The 17,342-nt window shown below is 32.4% G+C and overlaps 1 protein-coding gene and 1 non-coding gene across 8 annotated transcripts in view; both read right to left on the bottom strand.

The window, feature by feature from the left end:
* The window catches only part of LOC114262470 (peptidyl-prolyl cis-trans isomerase CYP65-like), a 49,030-nt gene that overhangs the window by 15,026 nt on the left and 16,662 nt on the right, over positions 1 to 17,342 (bottom strand). The gene's annotated exons all lie outside the window — the stretch shown is intronic.
* LOC114312225 (small nucleolar RNA U30) lies at positions 3,478 to 3,558 on the bottom strand. Its single transcript, XR_003646778.2, has one exon. It is a non-coding gene; the product is annotated as a small nucleolar RNA U30 (small nucleolar RNA).

Raw genomic sequence — 17,342 nt, 5'->3', positions numbered from 1 at the left:
AAATCACAAAATATTATACTTTTTAAGTATATCTAGATTAAATGTATATAAAAAATAAAAAAAATTGTTTAAAATATTAAAACAATTCAGTAAAAATATTTTTTTTAAAAAAAAATAAAAAATAAAAAAACTCAATTTTAAAATACAATTACCCAACCCTTATTATGCTTAATTATACACGTGTTTATGTGTTTAATATGAATTTGCAAGTTAAGTACGTGAATTATGTGATTTTGGATTTTATATCTGTTGAATGTAGGAAAATTTGTTGCAATTAGAACTTTGAACTGAAAATTAAAAGTCTTAGAGGTGCGATAAACCAAAACCGACTTCATATATGTGATTAGCATGATTTTTAGAGTCTACGGTGAAATTTTGTAAATTTACGATTCGTAATATTTTAATTAGCCTATATTATATATATCTCTCTAGTTCTTGAGTTCATCATTTTTGGGAAAGTTTTGCTAGAGGGTGAGTTAGAGAGAGAAGAGGAGAAGCTAGAGATTTGGTGGAGATACAATGGGCAAACCCTAGATTTGAGCTAAGGTATGAAAATTTACTTGGAATTCTTGTATACAACTCATCTATTGCTTGAAAACATATAGAGATTTGAAGATTTGAAACCCTTTTGAGTTAAGGTTTTGAGTTATGTGTTTATTTGAGCTAAACTAAGAAATTGGGACTTGAATGTTTTGATTTTGCATGATTTGAGTTCAATCTTGTGAATAATGTATGAAATGAACTCTAGATTGTCCATACAACAAGATTTATGCAAGGATCTTCCATGTACAAATGCATTTGTGAGGTTATGTTTTGAAACTCTTAAGATTATGAAAGATGAGCTTTTGATTTTTAAACTCTAAGCAAGATTGATGTGTTTGAGTTGTGATTACACTTGTGTAAGGTTAGTATTTCATCTTTTAAAAGAAGATTACATGAAATCTTGGCTTGAAATTGGGTTGAAAACTCAATCTTTGATGAATTTTCAAGCTGTCTGAGTTTGCCCAGACCGCACGAGCGGCCACGGGCTCCGCACAAGCAAAACATGAAGGAAAAAAAAGGTTTTGATTCTGCTCCTTGGGCGCTCAAGCGGCCGGTGTTTCCGCTCGAGCAAATTTGGGCCGTACGTGCGAAACCCCTATTTCATCCCAACTTCAAAAAGGCATATCTTCTTCATCCGGACTCTGTTTTAAGCGATTCTTGAGCCTAAATTCAAGCCCTGGAAGTCTAGTTTCCAATGGGTAGTCTTACATCCAAATTCTAAATATACAAATAGACATGTTCAAATTAGTGAAGACTGTTCACTTTTTTTTCTAACCGTTTCATGCTATTTCCTCTCCTAACCCAGTTTCCTTTCGTTTCTTCCTATTTTCCTAGACACGAATTATGACCCACTGAGGACTAATGAGTTTAGAACCAAAAAAAATAATTGGTTAAGGAGCAAAGCAAGGGATTGATTTATCTGGTTAAGAAAAGATTAAGAGAAGTAGATTTGATCAAGAGAGTAATTCTATGTTCCGATATGCTGTGTCATGCACATTGTGTTTGTAGGTCCTGATTCGAGGACCGGTCAACCATTTCTGGAAATCACTGTGAGTAATAGTATAGTAAAGATATGTTTTTCATAATGTATTTTGATTTATGTGCAACATGATCTTCTAATATTGTATTTTGTCAAAATGCACAAGTTTCCAAGAAATGTGAAATGAGTTATAAACAAGAAATGTGAATTGTTTGTAATATGATATGGTGGGCCCAAAGTCATTTCGTTTATCCGTTTCATTTATGCTATGACATAATATGAATTGTTCAGTTTTTAAAACCTATTGATTTCTGGTATGGAACAAAGTGTTGTACGAAACTAAGTACTACAGTGGGAGTCACCTCTAGAGTCCGTACGAGTCACCTCTTGGGTCCATACATACATAAATGTTGGGCCCAAGGCCGTTTTGATATGTGCAAATTGGGCCCGAGGTCGTTTTGATTACACGATTATGGATATTATGAGAATCTTATAATTATTACGTTGTTTACTGTATTATTACTCATTGAGTTTCGCTCACCCAATATTATGTATGCACCTGTAGATAATCCGCATCATGGAGCACAACCCTAGAATCAGCTTCAGGAGCTATTCTTTTTGAGACCCAATCGAGTCTACCTCCAAGATGGAGTTTTGTCTTGACTCACACCATACATTGATCTTATTTTGTTTTTGCTTTCATGGTCTTGGGTTGTAAACACTATGTAAAATTGAACCTTTGGCTCCTGTACTTTTGTTGGGTTGTTAAATGTATTAATGTGCTACATGGTTATCTCTATGATCTTGCTCATGATTGGCACAACCCAATAGACTCCTTCTCATCATATGCTTCCGTTATGGCCCCATTAACATAAATATTTTGTATGTTCGTTTGAGGCCTTCAATAATCCACGAATTACTAGCCGGTTATGACCTAAATTTTTAGGGGCGGATTCGGGTCATGACAAGGTCATATGCATACACTTGGGCATGAAAAAGACTTGTATGCCCTTCATGTAATTTCACAAATCCAAGGAAAAAATTAAAAGCACATCAGGTCGTTGATTTTAAAAACAAAGAGCCAGATCAACCATGAATTGCATATCAATATAAAAAATAAAATTCCAAGTCTCACATAGTGTAGCAAAAGATTGTTCACAATTTGAATATCCAATCCTTGATCCATAGCAGCATCAGGTTAAAGGAAAAAGCATTTTAACAAAATGCTCAATCACATAAAAAAAAAAAAACAAAACAAAACAAAAAAAAAAACTAAACACAAGTCAGCTTTGCTATGAAACTACTACATAAAAAGAACCAAGAGGCAACAGTCATTAAAATCCACTAAATCTAGTGTTAGATAATTATATTTAGGAACCCAAACATCTAAAAACATTCACTGAGCAACAATCTAAGTAAATAGAAGGGACATTCAACAATTACAAATCATGATGAAAACACCATCAGTTGATGAAGTTCATTAATAGGGTTGTAATTATGCAACGGGGTGTATCTAAAATATAAACATAATTTACAACACACAATAAGATCTAGAAATACAGAGACAAAATAAATAATCACATTAACAAAAGCACATGAAAAACTAACCATCTAAAACTTTATGAATTATGCAGAATAGAGCATATTTCAAGAACAACACATGCAATACCCAACATACAAGCTAGTTCTATGAGAATTTGAAATAAATACAAACTAAAGTCCAAATGACAACACAACCAGGAAGAGGAATAGGTAGATGGTGCAGTATTACACACAACTAAAGGTCAGTAGAAATTAGAGATGGAAAACTATTAGGTAATGTATTACTCAAGACAAAATTACAGTTTCAGAACTTTGAATGTTCTTAATAGTCAATGGGGGCCATGATGAAAACTAAAAATACAAGACCAGCTAAGATTAGAGGTGTTCATAAGAAATGGAATATATGAGAAGGCGCTCAGTGTGCTGGGAATGGATTATAAAATCGTCCTCAGAAATTATCAGATTAACGAGATTATTATAAACTCATCACCACACCTTCTCTTCAGATATATAGATTGAGTTACATATATATATATATATATATCTATATAATAAGGCAAGAGGGATTTTGAAAATGTCTTCAAATGTATGTGAGATACATTTTGATCCCATGGCTGAGATCAATTGTAATATCTATCCAATGGCTGAGATCATAGCTGTTTCTCCACATTTTTGTTTCCCGCCTAACATGGCTGTTTCTCCACTCTTCTCTCTCAGTATCTAACCTCTGTCTTCCCATCATCACAGCCTCTGTCTACCCACCTTCCCTCTCTATTTCTCTGCCTACCCTCTCTATCTCTCTATTCCTCTCCGTTCTTCTTCTTGATTTTTTTTAAAATCTCAGCTTTTGCCTTCATCACAGCCTTCATCACAGTCTTCATCACAGCCTTCATCAGAGCTTACACCGTTCCACTCTCACCGTTGTTCACTCCGGCTCGACATCACTTCGGCTGCTGGGTTAGTTCATCACTTTGGCACTGGGTTAGTTTATCGAAAACTGTTTCACTTTGGCACTGGGTTAGTTTATCGGCTGCTGGGTTAGTTCATCACTCCGGCTGGGTTAGTTCATCTTGCTTATTGGCAACTGTTTATTTTGTGTTAATCACTTTGGCTGCTGTTTTTTTTCCTATTTTTTAGTTTGTTATCTATTGAAAGGCAGAGTTTAAGGCATCAAAGTGTTAATAACTCATCAAATTCTGTAGTCATTAAAGTGTTGTTCTTATCTATATAATAAGTCACAAAGTTTGTATATGTGATTAAAGTGTTGTTCTTATCTATATAATAAGTCACAAATTCTGTAGTCATCAAATTCTGTAGTCATTAAAGTGTTGTTCTTATTAAAGTGTTGTCTAAAATGTATGTGAGATTTAGATCAATGGGTGTTCCCGCCCAACACAGTTCCTAAGTGTATATGGATGGTTTAGATCAATGGGTGTTCCCGCCATATGGATGATTTGTCTGTGTTTATATCAGTATCTACTCTCTGTCTCCCTCATACCCTGTGTCTGCCATCTGTCTTCCTTGCTCTGTTTTTGTGTTTTTGAGTTATATGGTTTGAGTTATACGGTTTGGATTTGGATTACCCGTGTGTGCAGATTTTATTGTGTGTAGATTTTATTATGGCGTGTGCAGATTTTAGTGTGTGCAAATTTTATTTTTGAGTTATTATGGTGTGTGCAGATTTGAGTTATTATGGTGTGTGCATATTTTATTGGATCTTGAATGCTTATTGAGTTATACGGTTTGCAGATTTTTGCAGATTTTATGGTGTTTGCAGATTTTTGAAGTACGGTTTGGCTGTGATGAAATCTGCAAACACCATAATAAACTCCTCTAGCAGTTTGTTCACTCAGCTAATGTGTTTCATACTTGAACTGATAGCCACTTATAGCTTATTTCTTCCTTTCCTTTCCTCTCCTATAGCTTTTGGACTAGAAGCAACATTAAGGAATCCTAATTCTTCCTAACTTCCTTATGTTGTTTTGTGAGCAGTATGTCACTTCAACTACAAAAAAAAAAAAAAAAAAAATGATTAAACTTTAAGTACTTCATTATGATGAAATTCTGGGTTTAATGAATCAAATTAAAAATTAATCAAAACACTTATGGTCTGAAAATTGCCTATACGGATGACCATTGATAGGAAACTTTACAAAAATCACCTGGCAATGCCAGTTGTGCCCAAAACTCCTTGCATTCTTGGGCCAGGGGGGCAGGTGGTACTTTACATGTGCTGTTATTTAAATACTTTCAATGTTTGCTATCTTGATGAGCTTTTTTATGTTCTTTTGTTGATTGGTAAGAAAACTGTCTTCTATACTGCTGGTTCTGTGAGTAAATTTCCAATTGAATAGAATGTAGTTTGCAGTTCAAGGTCTGGATTAAGACCTTAAAATTTTGCTACCACAATAAACTCCTTTCTAGCAAAAGTATGGTGTACAAATCTATTAAATAGAAGGAATGTGAAGTATGAAATGCATTAGATTTTTAATATTTGTTTTCATTATCAAGACTTTAGCAGATTTCCAGCAGATTTCTTATGGTGTTAACTTGAATTTCTTTTGCAGCCTTCATTATTGATATTAACAGATTTCAAATCTATAATATTAACAGGCTGCAAAAATGTATCTCAATATTATTTCTTTCCAGCAGAATTTCTTTTCTTTTCTTTTCTTTTCTTTTCTTTTACTTGAATTCAAACATAAAATAAGCTAACTTCTTTTTTCTTTTTTAACTTCGGCACAAACCAATCTATAGATATATGGAAAAGTATTATTAACTTCTTCTTGAATTTTTTTTTTCCTCTCTCAGCTTTTGCCTTCATCAGAGCTCCTGTGGATCACTCTGACCACTCTTACCGTTGTTCACTCCGGCTGCGACATCACTTCGGCTGCTCGACATCCTGCTCGGTTAGTTTAGAAAATATTCAATAGACCACTATACTTCTATAATTAGTTCTCTATACTGGTATAAGACAATATGTAATCCTTGAAGCTAAGCTTCTATATAATTCTTGAAGCATATTGATATTAACTACCCCTGTTTGGCTCCTATTTTTTTCTTCGATTTTTAATTTTAGTAAATTTTATATGCAAACATATATATAGGTTGCTAATATAACAGGTATGGATCCAAATTCATTAAATCTACATTTCAATCTCCTACTTTATCATCCCAAATAGATAGATAAAAGATGTATATTCTACATTTATATCTGGAGGGATTGTAAGCACTTTGTACAAACTTCATTTCCTTCCACCATCAATCTACTTAGTGACAAGTAACAAAGGGTGTAATAGAGATTACACTTTCCCCTCCCCTTATCAGACTACATTTTCATGTCCTAAATACACTAGAAAATTGGCGTAGAAAATTGGCGTGGAAAAGCATTGAATTCAGTTTATAGACAAACTATAGAATAAGAATTCTTGATTCTCATTTTCTTCAAAAAGCACTGTAAGTAATAATAATAATAATAATAATAATAATAATAATAATAATAATAATAATAATAATAATAATAATAATAATAATAATAATAATAATAAGGAGATGAAAATGTAGTCTGATAAGGAGATGAATCATCAACTAAGAAAATATTAGGTGTATTATATAAAAAGTGTATACAAATTGTGCATAAATTCAGTTTTAAAAAATTTGATTTGTTTGTTCACTTAATTTGATTTGTTTGTTTACTCCAAAATGTTTTCCCTTTCTATGATCACACTCCACCTCCATATGGTATTTTTATATTTTGGACCCAAAACTACCAGTTCTTTAATATAAATTTAGCTCATGATAGTATCCAATGCTAAAATGGAGGGAAAAAAAAAACATCCACTCAAAACCATCCTAGGTCTCAAAGCTAGCTATATTTAAGGAGATTCTTGAAATACAAGTAGCCAAAATTGGAAAGAATAAGCCTTCTTGATCAGCTTTATATGTTCAATGCACGTAGAATTGGAACAGCAAAGGACTTCAAATAAGAAATTAGAACCTGTTGTGTGCTCATTGTAATAGTGTTGACTGAAATCTTTCTCTCACATATAGTAATTTTGGGGTGTAAAATTGATTATACAAATAAGAAAATTGCAAAGATCTTTAGTGCTCCTCTCTCTATTTGATTTTACACATAGATCTTACACAAAGATCTATTTGATTTATTTTTTTTAATCAGCTGTTGTTCATAGAAAATTGGCTAAACCTTTAAAGGTATCCTAATTCTTTAATATGTTGTTTGGCTTCCATTGGGAATTAAATTATTCAATTTGCTTTTAGTTTACGATTTATTTTAAAAAAATTTAATATTATCATTTGTAAATGTTTTACAATAATAGATAGATTAATCTGCAATAATAGATTAATCTACAATAATAGATTTATCCAGTTTAATGTAATTTATAATCTAGAATAAAATGTAATTTATCCAATTTAATCTTAACATTATGTTTCTTAAATGGATTTAATTTTTTAAAAGGTTTTGAATTTGAATTAATACTTGATGGGTTTTATTTTTTAAATGGGTTTTAATTTATTTACATTTTCTTGACAGTATTTAGTTCTGAGGTGTTGTGTGCTTTTGGATGATTTTCATTTCAAATAGCTTCGGGGAGTTGGTCTAACCAATTTGTTATGTTTACACTTGAAATTGGAATTACTCTACAAATTTTTCTGCACCTCAGGCCCTTAATACACTTGACAGTATCAAATGGAGAGTAAATAAAAGGGTTCTTGGTATCATAGACATAATATGTGCTAGCATTTTGATAGCAATTTGGTAGAATATCACATATTTCTGCTTCTTTTCTTTTTTTTCATTACCAAGATGAGTTGAATGCCTACATTAAACTGATGTGCTTTAGTATATAGATTTAGTATACAATAACTTTAGTTTCTGTGAGTGTTTACAATTTTTTTTTACTTGCTCTTATATTTTGATTTGCAATATTGGTGAACATTATAAATCTTATATGTTTATTTCTTAATTTGCATTAACATTAGGGAGAGTTGTTATTTTATTTGAGTTTTGTAGAGCATGTAATACAAGCAAAAATGTTACAAGTTCTTTAAGAAAAAAAAAAATATATATTTTATATAACTGCATTTTAATCTTAAAATTATTTACATCGCGCCTTCTGTCAATTTTGATTAAACATTGAGCAGAATTATTGTGAACCAAATTTCTCTCAGAACTATTAAACATTGAGGAAATGTCTCTCATCACCAAATTTCTGTCAATTTTTACAGAATTATTGCCAATTTTTTTAATCAAAAAAAAAACATTAAGCAAAAATTTTTTTTTCATCAAAGAATTACTGTCAATTATTTGAACTATTAAGCAGAAAGAGACTGTTTTTTGCATATTTTTTTTTAATATCTAGAGTTCCTAATTAAAAGAAAAATTTGAAAGACTTGGCATTTTAATATTTATGTGTAATATGGCAAGAGAGTTTATGTTTTTTTTTTTTTTTTTTGCACCGTTTTAAGGGAGTATAGTATTCTATGTTGTATTTCAAAAAAATTTGGTCAATGTATATATGTGTGTATTACTTTAGTTGTGTTCATGAAAAAAAAAATGTATTAAACTTACAAGTATTTAACTTAACACAAGTATTTAATATTTTGTTATAAAAAAAAAATTTGTACCATTCAAATGTAAAAAAAAAAAAAATTGTACCATTCTAAAAAGACTTGGCATTTTAACATTTATGTGTAATATGGCAAGAGAGTTTATGTTCCTTTTTTTTTTTAAGGGAGTATAATTGAATATGTTGCATTTCAAAAATTCTGGTCAATGCATATGTGTGTATTACTTTATTGCTTATAAAATGGCTTTCTTATGTGGTGATTTTTTTTTTTTGCATAAATTTATGTTTGGAGTTTCCAAGTCATAAATGGTGAAATTCAAAATATTTATGATTGTAATGGGTTTTAATTTTGGTTTTAATTTCATCTCTATAAAATTGAAGTCAGTTAAGAAAGAGAAAAGTTCAAATTTGGACAATTATTGTGCTCGAGTTTTAATTTATCATTTTAATGTGATTGTTAAAAAACATCTATTCTAAATGCTAGGTTGACTCAGAAAATGTGAGTTTAATTATGGGTTTCTCAAAGAATGTAGGGAGAGAGAGAGAGGGGGAGAGAGATAGATATAGAGATAGGTTATTATGGCAAGGAACTGTTTGTTTGGAGCTATTTAAAAAAAAATTAAGGGTGATTTATTTAGTTGATCTTCCTGCAACAAAAAAATTAAACTCACACTCAAAAAAAATTATTTAACATTTTATTTGCTGTGTAATATATTTATTTAGTTGTACCATTCAAATGTAATATATTTGTTGTGTGATTTTGGTTTTAATTTCATCTTTATAAAATTGAAGTCAGTTAACAAAGAGAAAAGTTTAAATTTAGACCATTTTATTGTGCTCCAGTTTTAATTTATCATTTTAATGTGACTGTTAAAAAACATCTATTCTAAATGCTGGTTTGACTCAGAAAATGTGAGTTTGATTATGGGTTTCGCAAAGAATGTAGAGAGAGAGAGGGGGAGGGGGAAGGGACTGTTTGTTTGGAGCTATTTAAAAAGAAAGTAAGGGTGATTTATTTAGTTGATCTTCCTGCAACAAAAAAATTAAACTGACACTCAGAAAATTTTATTTAACATTTTATTTGCTGTGTAATATATTTATTTAGTTGTACCATTCAAATGTAATATTTATTTGCTATGTGATTCTAATGTATAGATGATAAATATTTTTCATTTAATTTTTTTGTGAATATCTAAAGTTCCTAATTAAAAGAAAAATTTGAAAGACTTGGCATTTTAACATTTATGTGTAATATGGCGAGAGAGTTTATGTTTTTTTTTTTTTTTGGCACCGTTTTAAGGGAGTATAGTATTCTATGTTGGTATAAACTCAACATAATATTCTTCATGAACACAACATAGAATATTCTATGTGCAATATTCTATTTTTCATTTAACATTCTATGTTTTTTTTTTTTTTTGCACCTTTTTAAGGGAATATAATTCTGGTCAATCCTTATGTGTGTGCATATTACTTTAGTTGTCTTCATGAAAAAAAAAATGTATTAAACTTACAAGTATTTTTAACTTAACGCAAGTATTTAACATAAGGATTTTTGTTTTGAATTAAATTCACCGAGTATTTAACTTAACCCAAACAAATGTATTTAACATTTTGTTAATTTTTTACTTTTAAAAAAAATTGTACCCTTTTAAATAGAGAAGGCACGTGCCTCTGGTATCTGTTGACCTTTTTCTTTTTCTTAGAAGTTTATATTTTTATTTTTTTTTTCCTCTTGATTGTAACCCGTTAAGTATTTTCTATTCATGGCAGTTATTTATTTAAATAAAATTTTGAATTTTATTATTCGATTTGGTAGCAACATATTTGGAAATAACATTTCATTGCCAATGAAATCCATGTTAACTTTTATTATTGCTAATTTTTTGTTTCTTTGTGGTTAAAATTTTTAGGTTGAAGTACAACAGTTATGAACAATATCACTATTTTTGGTCAAGTAAGTTTTTTTTCTTCTTTTTTCTCTTCATATAAATTTAAGTACCTCTCTAATAAATTTAAGTACAACAGTTATAGACAACATCACTATTCTAATTATTTTTTTTCCTCATGCTTTATAGGTTGATGGGGACTTACACCGAACCGTAATATCTCCTCCCTTTACTAATTTTCTTATTTATGTGTATAAAGTTTTATTTATTACTCTAAAGTTTATGTATGTATAGGTTCGATTTCTTCAAGAAAGAAATGTTAATGTTGTTATTCGCGATGAGCGTGACCTTAATACTATTCGCATTCATAAGGTAAGCATAAAAGTCACTTGAACATTGGACATGTATTTTCTTATCATTTTAAAAATAATTTATAAATACATTATACTTATTTTTTACAGGCAAAGGCAAAGGAAAAAGACAAAGCAATATCAAAGGAAACAAAAAAAGCTATTCCTTATGGCAAATGAAAGGAAAATGCGCATCCCATGGTATGGTTTCTCAACAATTTTTAAAAGTTTCTTTTTTGAATATTATATAGATTTTTTTAGGAATTGCGTAGTGTCATATACTATTTTTTATGTACATTTTTCAAAAGTTTCTTTTTCAAAAATTTATTCAATTCTTTTTATTGAATGTCAAATGTTTTTCTGAAGCATGTTAAAGTAAGCATTTGTACAACATGTTAATGCATTTATATGAACATTAATTTGAATTTTTAATATGTTTGTCTATTTGTATGATAAAAATATGTTGCATTTGTACAATATGTTGCATCTACAACTGTCACGACCCCAAACCGCCCCTAGTAGTTTGGTGCCGTGATGGCCAGTAATCCGTAATTACCGAAGGCCAACTTTTCAAAACTTAAGACAATCAGAGTATGGATATAGGGGCTCACAAATGCGGAAGCAATAAATCAAATACAAGTGGTCTATAAGAGCTGTGCGTAGGTCAAAGCAATGCCAAACATTCCAATTAACTTTACAACTTAAATACATCAAGGTAAAAATACATGTTACATCTTGATCAAAAGGCTTCTCGAGCCGACATATACAAAATACAGCTAATACAAGTCAAGAAGCATGATTTTCAAGATTTGCCGACATGCAAAGCAGGGCATCGCCGACGTAATTACAAAAGTAAAGCCGACATAAGCACGAATCCAAACCAAGCATCCAAAACGATCAAGGCGTCGCCGCCGTCCTGCTCATCACCTACATATATATAGAGGGGTGAGCACAAAACTCAGTGAATGGTACTAATAATAAAGGTTTTGCATGAATACTGCCGAGGTCCTTCAAAACGAAACACATCAAACTTTAGCAAGGTGAGGGATGAACCGTATTCATCAATCAGATATTACAAGTAACCAAAGATGTTCACTGACATAGGCAAAACAAGGGTTGAACCGTATTCATCATTCAGGTATCATAACATCGGCGAAGCAAGGGATGAACCATATTCATCATTCAAGTATCATAACATCGGCGAAGCAAGGGATGAACCGTATTCATCATTCAAGTATCATAACATCGGCAAAGCAAGGGATGAACCGTATTCATCATTCAAGTATCATAACATCGGCAAAGCAAGGGGATGAACCGTATTCATCATTCAAGTATCATAACATCGGCGAAGCAAGGGATGAACCGTATTAATCATTCAAGTATCATAACATCGGCAAAGCAAGGGATGAACCGTATTCATCATTCAAGTATCATAACATCGGCGAAGCAAGGGATGAACCGTATTCATCATTCAAGTATCATAACATCGGCAAAGCAAGGGATGAACCGTATTCATCATTCAAGTATCATAACATCGGCAAAGCAAGGGATGAACCGTATTCATCATTCAAGTATCATAACATCGGCAAAGCAAGGGATGAACCGTATTCATCATTCAAGTATCATAAGCTGTACGATCCGTAATCGTTTGGTCAAAAGTACTGCGAAAGTTTAGAGTCCTCCAATACAAGGGACTTGTGCACTTGGTACCGCGAAAGTTTAGAGTCCTCCAGTACAAGGGACTTGTGTTACTTAGGCCCGTAGCCTGGTTTAACAAGGACCGTATCCTTTTATACTTAGTACTGCAAAAGTTTAGAGTCCTCCAGCACAAGGGACTTTCCGAGGATAACAATCAAACAAGGCCATTTATTCATGCTTAGCAAATACCACGTCAAAACAAACAAAACAAGATTTATCAAAAGCAAGTGTAACATAGCTTTATTAGAAATACCACTCACCTAGTTCTTCAGGTGTAGACTCAAAGCAAATATCAAGGACCTACAATCACATGGCAAGTCACATTCTCAAAGCAAGCTCTATATATACATGCAAACGATCTCGGCATTCTTGCCAGATCCAAGTCAAAGACAAAACAAAACAAGCTGGGAGCTTAATCACTGCTCCCGTTTCTCGAAAACGCACTGGGTACCGTCCAGGACTAAGCCGAGGTCCCGCTAAACGAAGTCAGGAAAAACCTGGGTTTTCCTTTGAAGAGTAGGAAGAACATGATCATTTGAAAGATGGATGCAAGCTCACAACTTGTTACAAAAATCTGAGTTTTCATGCCAAGAGTTCAAAATATATGGACCTGGGTACCCATTAAAGAAAGTCATGCAAGAACAAACACAAAACATGGTTTTCGTTCCAAACTTTTCGATCAAAATGAGACTTTCTTCAAGAACACATGGAAAAACCATTTTCTCTTACCAAAACCAACTTCAAAACGATGCATGACATGCAACACAAATCCGATCATGCAATGCAGCTAGATAATCCATAACAACATTCAAAGTAGATCAAGAATCTTACCCCAAAGCTCGAATCTAACGGTTCAAGCCACGAAAATCAAGCTTGGAAGACTACTCTCACTCAAGAACTCTTCTTCCTCCTCTCTAGAGCTTCTCTCTCTAAAACAAAGATTTGAGACAAGAAAATGATTTGTTTCAAGGTCTGTCGGCTGCCTTAACAATCAGCTCGGACACATGGCGTTATCGGGTTGGTTCAGTTCCAAAAAGGTGATTGATGGACAAGACAAGTCTCTGACAAAGCGTATGCAGCAAGCTCGGGTAAGACACATCGGCAACAAGATGACATCGGCTCAAATCAAGGATCCCGCAACAGGATAGAAAAACATCGGCTAGGGAGGACGACACTTGACTAAGCTGTGCCACACCTTGGCCGGGGTGTGCCACATCTCGTCCTAGGCCATACCTGCCCAAGGACAAGGTTCACTAAGTGCGACGCATCTCGGCAATGAATGCCCGAGGTGAAGATGGGTCGAACAAGATCTCAAAAGTCTAAGTACAAGGGTTCAAAGGCGGACTAAGCTCAAGATAACCTCGGCTACGCACACACATACACTAAGCGAAGAACAAAATCATGCAAGCAACTTTAAGCAAATCAAGGCAAGACAAAACCTTCAAATCAAAATAACAAGGCAGGTTCATGCAGGAATGTATGCAAGTATGACAAGAATAAGGTGAGTGCTGTTACAACAACATAGCATAATAAAAATATAATAGAAGAAAACAAAAAGGAAAATAAGACGAAAGAACAAATATGTGATGAAAAGGAAACTACATAATATAATTTTTTTTTAATTTTTATTTTTCTTATAAGAAGTTCTTAAGGAAAGAAGAAAAAGACAAAAATGTATTTTAATATAACAGAAACAACAAGAAGAGAGAAAAGGAAAGTATAAGACATTACACGCTAATATTCACATTTTATGTACCCAATGATCTAATATTTACCTTTTCAACGTACATTTTGTAAAGAGATGGGTAGTGTCTTAAAACCAATAAGTGCATGCATAGTGAGTTTGCAGTTTTGTGTGCTTAATGTGTTTTCAAATTATTTTTCCCTTCCTTTTTAAATTTCATAAATACATGCATTGGTTCTTATATGACTAACAACTTAACCGAGTGAAGAGGAAAAGTTAGTTAAAAGGAAGAAAAAATACATGATGAAAGGGAAGCAAGTTAGTTAATCTTCGCATTTTATGCACCTTCTTATATAATATTCTCATTTTAGGCACACAATGATAATGTGTTATCAAAAGCTGCATTGACCCAACGTGCACGGCGAGAATGTGAAAAAAATCAAAAGCCATGTTCTGCATACCAATTGGGACAACGCCTGCGACGAGAACGAGAAAGAGAAAGATCGAAGGAATGTATTAACCCAAGACAACCTTCTTTAACACCAAATTGGTAAAAATAAAAAGAATTTTTTACCCAAGACAATCTTGAATTTTTTACTCTTACTATTACCACTTTATTATATAGATTTTAATTTGTTCACAATCTATTTCTGTAGGCCTCCTCCTATAACTCCATGTAGAAATGTTGGTGTGGTCATCCGTGATGAGCACGACCTTAATGTTATCCGTGTTCGTGCGGTAAGTACAAAATCAAGTCAAACATTATATGTATTTTATTTATATAAGATTTGTTTAATCTTTTCAATATTTTATTTATATTTGTTAGGCAAAAGATAAAGAAAATGTCAACCCAATGTCTAAAGAAAAATAAAAGATGGCTCCTTCCGGCAAGAGAATGACAAATGCATGTCATGAGGTATATATTCTTTTTTAAAAATATGATGTAAAACTAATCAAAATTTTGAATAGTTAAAATATATGAGTGTATAAAATGAATTTATTGTATTATGTTGTTTTTGTAGAATGATTGTAATATGTTTTCCTGTAACTTGCTATTATTTGTATGTGTTTTTCAAATTTATTTATTCTTATTTTGCATGGATACATGTGCATTTATAATGTACCATCCATAAGTTGCTACTTATATAAAGAAAACAGGAAAAAAGAAACGAAGAAATAAAGAAAAAATATATAAAGAAAGGAGAAACTAAATAAGATAGGTTTTAAATTCTTATTTAATATATAAAATAGAAAACAAAGAAAGCGAAAGGGAAAGGGAAGAAATAAGAAGATAGAAAGGGAAGAAATAAGAAAAAAAGAAAAAAAGAAATAAAGATAACACTATTAAAGGTATAAAACAAAAATAAGAGAAAGGGAAGAAATAAGAAGATAGTTTCATTTTAAGCACAAAATATTCACATCTTTTGCTTCAATGATAAAATATTTTCTTTTTAGGCACAAAATGATAATATAATATCAAAAGCTGCATTGGCCCAACGGGTACGGCGAGAGCGTGAAAAAATTGAATTTCAATGCTTGCAACGAGAGCAAGAGGGATTAGAAGAATGTGTTCAACTAAGACAACATTCTTTAACACCAATTCGTCGCGATCGCACTCACTTGGAGTGGGAAACAATAACTGAAGATTCTCAGTCAGCACAAAAATGAACAATGGTTACCCATCATTCTACATGTTCGTTTTCTATGCCAAGCACATCTTCAAATCCACAAAGGAATCGGTAAACTACTATGTCTAATCTTGAAATAAATACTTTTACTCATACCGTTTTGTTTTACAAAATCTTATTTATACACAAATATTCGTAGGTCTACTCCTATAAATCGATTTTTTCAACAAGATCTATGTACTGATGATGAATTAGAAGATTTACCTACGAGAATATCAATTGAGGGCCGGGCACACAAAGATTCTTGCCGCCATTATCTTGGCAAGATGGATGTATTATGTCCTTATTGTTCAGCCTTACATTGGATGGATGAAAAATTGACAAAATCATCTATAAAGCGTCCCTTATTCGGAACTTGCTGTTTGGAAGGAAAGATTAGGCTACCTTTACTTATTACACCCCCTCCACCACTTCAGGCATTGTATGATGGGAATAATGATCAATCAAAATCATTTCGAAGTTATACTCGAGTGTACAATGCAGCCAATGCTTTTACGAGTCTTGGTACTACATTGGATCCTAGAGTACTCAGTGGAAGGGGCCCTACATCATTCACAATTCATTGGGAATTGCGACATCGAACAGGATCACTACAACCACAACCAGGGCAGGATGCGAGTTATGCTCAGCTGTATATCTATGACCCTTTTCAGCTTTAGAAATTCGTAATCGTAGAAATCCTAACTTGAGAAGGGATGTTCTCAAAACTATTCAGGATAGTTTGTTGCAAGTCAATGCATTTGTAGATAAATATCGCCAGCTCATGCCATTTTACATCAATTAGACTCGGCAGGACACAATCTACCTGCTCATCTTCATTACAGTTCAACAACTGATCGACGTTGGTATAACCTACCAACTACAGATGAGATTGCAATTGTAATACCAGGTGATGGAACAGAGGTAAATGGAATGAGAGATATTATTTTACATTTCTGAAGAAATAATGAGTTGATGCAAATTAATGAATGTCATCCAGCATACTTGCCATTACATTATGTTCTATTATTTCCATATGGTGAGCTTGGATGGGAACCTGAGTTGAAATTGTGGAATGTTCAGTATGATCGACCTTCAACTGATCGACTTACTCAAATGAATTTTTATAGTTATCGTTTGTTTGAACGACCCACAGAGTATTCAATAATTTTGCGAGGTGGGAAACTATTTCAAGAGTTTTTGGTAGATGCTTGGGCTGCAACTGAGCAAAATCGATTGACATACTACAAGCTTAATCAAGGGAAACTTCGGGCTGAACTTTACCAAGAGTTGTCAGATATGGATCCAGATTATGTGCGACCTGGACAAATTGATCAAAGGTTTGTTTTGCCATCTTCATTTACTGGTAGTCCTAGACATATGTTTGAAATCTTTCAAGATT

This window comes from Camellia sinensis, chromosome 1 (assembly GCF_055761805.1).
Source record: "Camellia sinensis isolate YWXY chromosome 1, ASM5576180v1, whole genome shotgun sequence".
NCBI classification, from domain to species: domain Eukaryota; kingdom Viridiplantae; phylum Streptophyta; class Magnoliopsida; order Ericales; family Theaceae; genus Camellia; species Camellia sinensis.
The sequence above is the reverse complement of the archived record's forward strand: the minus strand, read 5'-3'. Positions and strand labels throughout refer to the sequence as shown.